Below are 7,654 nucleotides of genomic sequence, written 5' to 3'. Positions count from 1 at the left end.
GATTCTCGTCCTCTACCTCTTCTGTAGGAGAGTCGTTTTCTTTCTCGCTTACTTGTGCTGCTTTGCGTTGTTCGTGTATCCTTATTATTTCTTTACGAATCTTCTTATACATACTCTCTATACTACTGATGGTTCTGTGCTTACCCTCGGCTATATTATCACTCCACCTTGTCAGGGTTCTCATTTCGACTTGATCTTTGGTCGGATAATCTTGTTCCCTTATTAGACAATTAATCAGAAACTTTAATAGCATGAGCTGGACTTCAGCTTTTCTTTGGCACATGACATCACTAATACTTTCTGGATCATTCCCGGTACGGATGAAACGATATATTCTGTCTAGATCTTCTTTCATATCTGGTAGGGTGACTAGATACTCGGTCACCCTTCTTACGCGTAATGAATATAAAACCATATTATCCTCGCCTGGGACTGGATCATAGCCACATTCGGTAAGGGCTTTTCTTATTTCTGCAACAGACTGATGTCTGGGCGTACGCTGTGACGCTTGTGCATGTAATTCGGCTAACGTTAAACGCTTGTGTGGCGGCGGGGTTTGAGGAGTACCTCCCCCTGCGGCCCCTAAACTAGAGTCGTCTACTGATGCTCTTCGTCCTGGCAGAGTGGGAAATGGAAATGTAGGCTGGACTTGTATGGCGGGCTGGACCGGGGGTACCGTAACAGGTACTCCGGTGTCTGGAGGAGCGGGAAGTGCCTGATTTACAGGGACTGGCGGAGCGGGATTTGCATATTCTGGGACTGTGTCGTCCAAATAGGACGAAATGAAAATATCAGCTGCGGTCGGTTTGTGACGTAGCTTGGTCGGAACTAATGGTGGCGGGAAATTACTGGATGCCTCCGGGGTCGCTTTTGGCAAGCCCTCGGCAAGAAGAGGATACATACCCTTAACAAGAGCATGCCTCTGTCTGTCTGACTGTTCGGTTTTAACTCGTTCACCAATCTCGATTAATTCCCTTTCTTGGGCTCGTTCCAAGGATTCTCTACTTAATTCTGACTTTCTGATTTCTTTTTCGGTTCTTTTATGAGATTCTTTGCGCCATAACTCGATGGCATCTTTCTGTGACTGTCTGGCTTTCTTTTTCCATAATGCTTCTTCTACTCGCATGATGCATTCGGCATCCCATGTGCCTGATACAGGCCATCTATACTTTTCTTCTAACTGTTTGGTATACTCTACCCATAAATCTAGATACAATATGGCGCTTATGCCATGCTTCTGATACATAAAATGACCTGGACTGTCCCTAGGCGGGACAGGAACTGCTGCTTCTAACAGACCTTTTCTGGTTTTTAACTGACGCAGTTTTGAGAAGAGTGGCATGACTGAACTATAATCTGGACACAATACAATACACAATAAACACGATAATCACTTCGCACTCATACCACGACATTAAAATACATGAATAACATTCAGAATAACAGTTCGAACAGAATACTACCTGGAATACGGAAAACAGAATACATGAATTTTCTCGAGAACAGAACTGACTGGAACAGAAACTAGATGCACTGCTGAAACAGTACGAAACTTACCGGTCTCATACAGAGACACGTCAGGACCCACATCCACCGAAGTGAACACTTCGTTTGTGGGTCTGTGTACCACCAACCCACGGACCAGAGTCAATTAGACTGACCCTGTCTAGATACTACCCCAGCAACGGTACTCACCGGGCAGCAAGAACGGAAGGCCTCGGACGGGACTGGACTGCTTCGACGCCGGGCGGACGAACTTCGGACTTCTGTTACGGGTGGGCTTCCGGATACCTCGGACCTTGGACTCTCGGCTTGGGCTCTGGTCGGGACTCGCCGCGTTCCTCCACCGTCTCGTCTGGATGCTGGATCGCCTCCTCCGTCTCCTCCGTGGGCCTGAGGGATACTTGAAGCAGAAATATCTGCCGGTGCGCAGAAGAGTTCCGTCACGACTGCAGAGGGTCAGGGGGTCGGCGTGGCTTCACCGACGCGTGGGGAAAGGGCAAGTCCCTGTTCGGGCGCCATTATGTGGTAAATAAATAAATAATACCTCTATTTTTGAATGCTTAAATGAATAACAGATAGCTCAATAAATAAGAGTCAAGATTCGAGGTAGTAGGAGTTTTGCAGGTTTAATACAGCATAAGGACAGGAACAGGACAACCTGCACAGGAATAGGATGGCAGGGCCCGGCAGCTGCCGGGGCAGGATCTGGGATGAGCGCGCTGACTTTTAATAACAATACACGAACATATATACTAAAACAGTTGCATTACAGTACATAGGATAGGCGGAGCAGTGGGTGTGGTCAATAGCAGTCGCGAAAGATAAGGGTGAAAGTGGGTGTAACAGGGCGTATACATAGACATGTGATGCAAACGTAACAGAATATGTCATGAATGGGGCGGGGACATGGAGGGGGCTACCTAAGGAGCCGGGACCTCTGACCTAATGGTGCGCGCAAACTGGCAATGACGTGTTACTAGGAGAAGCTGGGGGCTACGAACTCTGTGCTAGGAGCAGAGACTGAAGTCTGGAGAGTCAGGGCGACATGTACCTAAGCAGTATCTAGTATCTGATGTTTTGAGAACATGTTGATATGAACTAAGAGTCAGGAGGGGAGAGGCTAACGGACTCTAAGACTGGAGCATGCATTATTCTACATGTAGTGCGTGATGAAGAATATTAAATGACCATTAATACAGTATTTCTCTTACATGGAGACGGAAAGGCTAGACAATGACGGAAACTATTGATGCAGTTCAGTAGCTTAGGAATGCAGAGAAGGAGGACTGAACTGATAACTGGAATCATAACATATTCTTGGCAGACTCAGAGGCAGAGCCAGGCTGAGCCGGGCACTGCGAGGCAGGAAGTAAGTGAAGGGTCGAGGATACAGGTGGGGGCTGTATCGCTCCTCAGCGAGGCTTCAGGAGACAGGAGACAGGAGCTGAATCTGGTGTCCAGGCCCTTCTGAGGCCTAGAAACAGGGACTTTACAATGGAATAACGTGCACACTGAGAAACGTGGCAACGTAACTTTACATAGGCTTGATATTCGTAGTATTCACGAGAACTGGAAACTGACATACTAGAGGTGGACACAACTGTAATTGCGTCTTTAATCGGTACATAGGGAATACATATGCATATTAATTATGCACAGATAACATATGATGGAGGACTCGTAGGGACACAGAACATGGCAAAATTTACTTTTCCACACAAGACCTGTTTTGGTCTTTATGAATACCTGGTAATGCCGTTCTGGCTTTGTAATGCCCCGGCGGCGTTCCAGTTTTTCATAAACGACATCATGAAGGAGTACCTTGACAGGTTTGTCATCATTTATATAGATGATTTGTTGATCTACTCTGTGAATGCGGCTCAACACGTGAGCCATGTCTTCCTAATATTGCAAAAGTTGCAGGAACATCACCTGTTCTGTAAGTTGAGCAAGTGTGAGTTTGGGGTGGAAGAGGTGGAGTTTCTGGGGGTAATGCTTAACCCTCGAGGGTTCAGAATGGCTGATCGAAAAGTGAAGGCGGTTCTGGAATGGCCGGTCCCTGTGAATGTGCGAGACATCCAGTGCTTCCTGGGATTTTTAAATTACTATAGGAGATTCATATCCTATTTTTCCCAGCTGGTAGCTCCTATAACACGTCTGTTACAAAAGGGTGTGCCTTTCTTGTGGACACCGGAGGCCGCGGAGGCTTTCGAACACCTGAAATTAGCGTTTAGTACGGCTCCTGTGTTGATGCACCCCCAGATGGATGTACCGTTTGTGGTAGAAGCGGATGCATCTGACGTGGCGATAGGGGCGGTGCTTTCCCAACGAGATCCGGATTCCAATTTGTTGCACCCTGTAGCCTTTCTTTCAAAGAAACTTAATCCAGCGGAGGCTAATTACACCATCGCCGAAAAGGAGTTGCTGGCGGTGAAGAAGGCGTTTGAGGAGTGGTGGCACTACCTGTGGGGGGGGCAGCATCCGGTGACGGTGTATTCAGATCACCGTAACCTGGTGTACTTGAAGACAGCCCGGCATCTGTCCCAACGCCAGATGCGCTGGATGCTGTTTTTTGCGGAGTATAACTTCACCATTACCTTCAGACCGGGAGTAGAGAATAGGAAGGCTGATTCTCTCTCTCGGTGTTGGAGCCCAGAGGGCAGTGAGAAGGTGGCTCCAAGATCCATTCTCTCTCCGGAAGCGGTACTGTGTTCGGTTCAGGTGGGACAGTTTCTAGAGGAAGTGGCTAAGCAGCGTTCTCCACAGCGATGGAGAGTATGGGCGGATGGGGCCGCTCATCGGTCCCTGAATCATGGACTACCAATGATGCAGAATAGGTTGTTCCTTCCGACCCACGCTCTTCGTCTGATGGCATTCAATTGGTGTCACAATGCTTTAATGGCTGGTCATCAGGGACATCAAAAGACTGTGCACGAGGTGAAACGACACTTTTGGTGGGATGGTTTGGCGAAGGATGTCCGGCTATGGGTATCCCAGTGTGAGACCTGTGCTAGAGCGAAGAACATTCATGCGAAGCCGGCTGGGTTGCTTATGCCATTGCCTACTCCTTCAAGGCCATGGCAAGTAATTAGCTTGGACTTTGTGTTGGGTTTACCCATGGATAAAGGGAACGATGCCATCTTGGTAGTGGTGGATAGTTTCACCAAGATGGGTCACTTTATCCCGTGTAGAAACCTTCCTTCTGATCCCAAACAGCCCAGTTGTTGTTGTCCCAGGTGGTTCGGCTTCATGGGGTTCCACAAGTCATCATTTCGGACAGGGGCCCGCAGTTTGTAGCCAGGTTCTGGCGTACCTGGTGTAAGGCTTTGAACATCTCGGCGGCCCTGTCGACCAGTTTTCATCCGCAATCTGATGGCCAGACAGAGAGACTGAATCAGACTTTAAAGAAGTATCTTCGCTGTTATGCGGATGAGGCAGCGGATTCTTGGGTTTCTCTGCTTTGGCTTGCGGAACTGTCATATAACAATGCTTGGCACTGTTCCACTGGGGAGACGCCTTTCCGAGCAAATACCGGATTCAATGCTAACATCTTGCCTGTGAACATTCCCTGTGATGTGGTCAATCATCCGTCGGTGGCTGGACAAGTGAAAGCGCTATTGAAAATACATCGAAAGGTGCAGGCCTCTCTAGACAAGGCGAAAGTGTCGTATAAGAAATGGGAGGATCGACATCGGAGGGAGGGGCCGGAGTATAAGGTGGGGGACCGAGTGTGGCTTTCCACTAGAAATATTTGTTTCCGCTTCCGGAGTGTCTTTCATCCCCGTTACATCGGACCTTATACGGTGGTGAGAAGGGTGAATCCTGTGGCATACAAACTTAAGCTTCCAGCTTCATTGAGGATTCATCCTGTCTTCCACTGTAGTTTGTTGAAACCGGCTTTCGCGGCTCACAGGAGGGCCGTCCCCCCGGTTATGCGCGATGGGAATCTGGAGTATGAGGTGCGTAGAATCGTGGATTCCCGGTTCAGGCAGAAGAAGTTGTGGTTCCTAGTGTCCTGGAAGGGGTATACTGCCGAGGACGATTCGTGGGAACAGAGTTCTGATGTTCATGCCCCCGTTGCAATACGCCGCTTCTTTGCAAGCCATCCGGGGAAGCCTGGAGCAAGAAGGCGCTGGTAGGGAGGGATATACTGTCATGATTCGGTCCAGGAGCGCCTGTTGTTCAGTCTGTGTTTTAATGAAGAATGGTGACTACATCTACCAGACTGCTTAGCAAGTGGGAGGTGTCTTATTCTATATAGTTCCCTGCCTGCTGGGGCGCTGTGTACGTGATTTTGGTAATTTTGGATCTCTGGTGCTTTGGACCTGTGTATCCCGCGTTGGCAAGGCTTGGCCAGGCGGAGTCCTCTTCATAGGAATCACGGCGAGTGGCTGCCGTCGTGACATCTTGTGGCTCTGTTGGTGGCTTTTCCCCTCGTTTAGTCCCGGCTGGGACAGGAAGCTGTACTAACAACGCGGCAATAGGAGGGTGTGGCGGCTGTGTTGCTGAGCGGCCACTGCGGAAAAGCCTTTGTTTCTCTCAGCTGAGAGGAACGATATCGGGGAGCGGCTGCTTCCCGTTTAAGCGTCTAGCAAGTTGCGAAACGTGGCGCAAGCACCGGCTGGTGTTTGCTGTGACTTTGGACATCGTGAGTAATTGCGTCTTCTAGGAGGCGCTGTTCAAGACATTTTGGATTTTGTGAGAACTGTTCAAGACAGTTTGGATTTTGTGAGAACACTAACTTTTGGCCATTGTGATATTCGAATATCTGTTTTGTTTCGAGACTGTGTTCTTTCTCGTGCTTATTCTTTGGAGGTCTAAAGACAGAAACAAGATTATTCTTTCCTCTTCATTTCGTAAGAGGTTGTTCCAAGGGGACTATTTTTTGTTTGGCTATTACCAGGAAGGCTGGAAGGTATGCGTGGGACAGAGTGACAGTAGATGAGAGTTTGGGGTATGGAACCGCCTTACTGAATGCTGACCTTGTGTTCTGTATTACAGATATATTTGGCTAGGTGGAAGTTGTTCTGTCCATTACCTACCGAGAGGGAGAAGAAGAGAATACAGTTAGTTCCCGTGGTAGGTGGTGTTCTAGCGAGATTTAATGAGTGTAGTCAGTATTGTGTATATCTCACCAATTGTTTGTTCTTTTGCTTTTCTCGTTTCAGCCTCCCTTCCCGTTCCAGTCCCTTCCTGACCTTTCCCTCGCCTGATTTCTTTATGCTCTGTGATATTTAATATTCAGAGTGTAGGGCAGTCTGGAGGTGGACCCCTATATAGCATCACCCTGATCCCGAGGATACGCGGTCGTGACAGAAATAGGCAAGAGGGGTACAGAAAGAAACAAGAAAAGTGCAAAAAGAGGCAAGTGAGGTACAGAAAGAGGCAAGAGAATTGCAGAAAGAGGTATGAGAAGTGCAGGAAGAGACAAGTGAGTTGTCGAAATATGCAAGAGAGATATAGAAAGAGGCATGTGAGGTGCAGAACGAGGCAAGAGTGGTGCAGAAAGAGTCAAGAGACCTGCAGAAAGTGTCAACAGTAGTAGAGAAAGAGGCAAGAGAAGTGCAGAAAGAAGGAAGAGAAGGGCAGAAAGAAGCAATAGAAGTGCAGAATGAGGAAAGAGAAGTGCAGAAAGAGGGAAGAGAAGCCCATAAATAGGTAAGAAAAGTGCACAAATGGGCTAAAGATGTGCAGAAAGAAGCAAGAGAAATGAAAAAAGAGGAAATAGACGTACAGAAAGAGCCAATAGAAGTGCAGAAAGAAGCAAGAGAAGTGCAGAAGGAAGCAACAGAGGTGATTAAAGCGGTAAAAGGGGTACCGAAAGAAGCAAGAGAAGTACAGAAAGAAGCAAGAGAAGTGCATAAAGAAGCAACAGATGTGCCAAAAGAGGCAAGAGAGGTGCACAAACAGGCAAGTAAGGTACAGAAAGAGGGACCAGGGGTGCGGAAAGAGGCATGATGGATGCAGAAATTCACAAAAGAGGTGCATAAAGAAGCAGGAGGAGTGCAGAAAGAACCAACAGAAGTGCAAAAAGAGGCAAGAGGGGTGCAGAAATGGGTAGGAGAGGTGCAGAGAGAGAGAAGAGGGTTACAGAAAGAGGCAGGAGGTTGCAGAAAGATGGAAGAGAAGAACAGAAAGAAGTGCAGAAGGA

This window comes from Lissotriton helveticus, chromosome 8, assembly GCF_964261635.1.
Source record: "Lissotriton helveticus chromosome 8, aLisHel1.1, whole genome shotgun sequence".
NCBI lineage: Eukaryota > Metazoa > Chordata > Amphibia > Caudata > Salamandridae > Lissotriton > Lissotriton helveticus.
Note: the sequence above shows the minus strand (reverse complement) of the source record.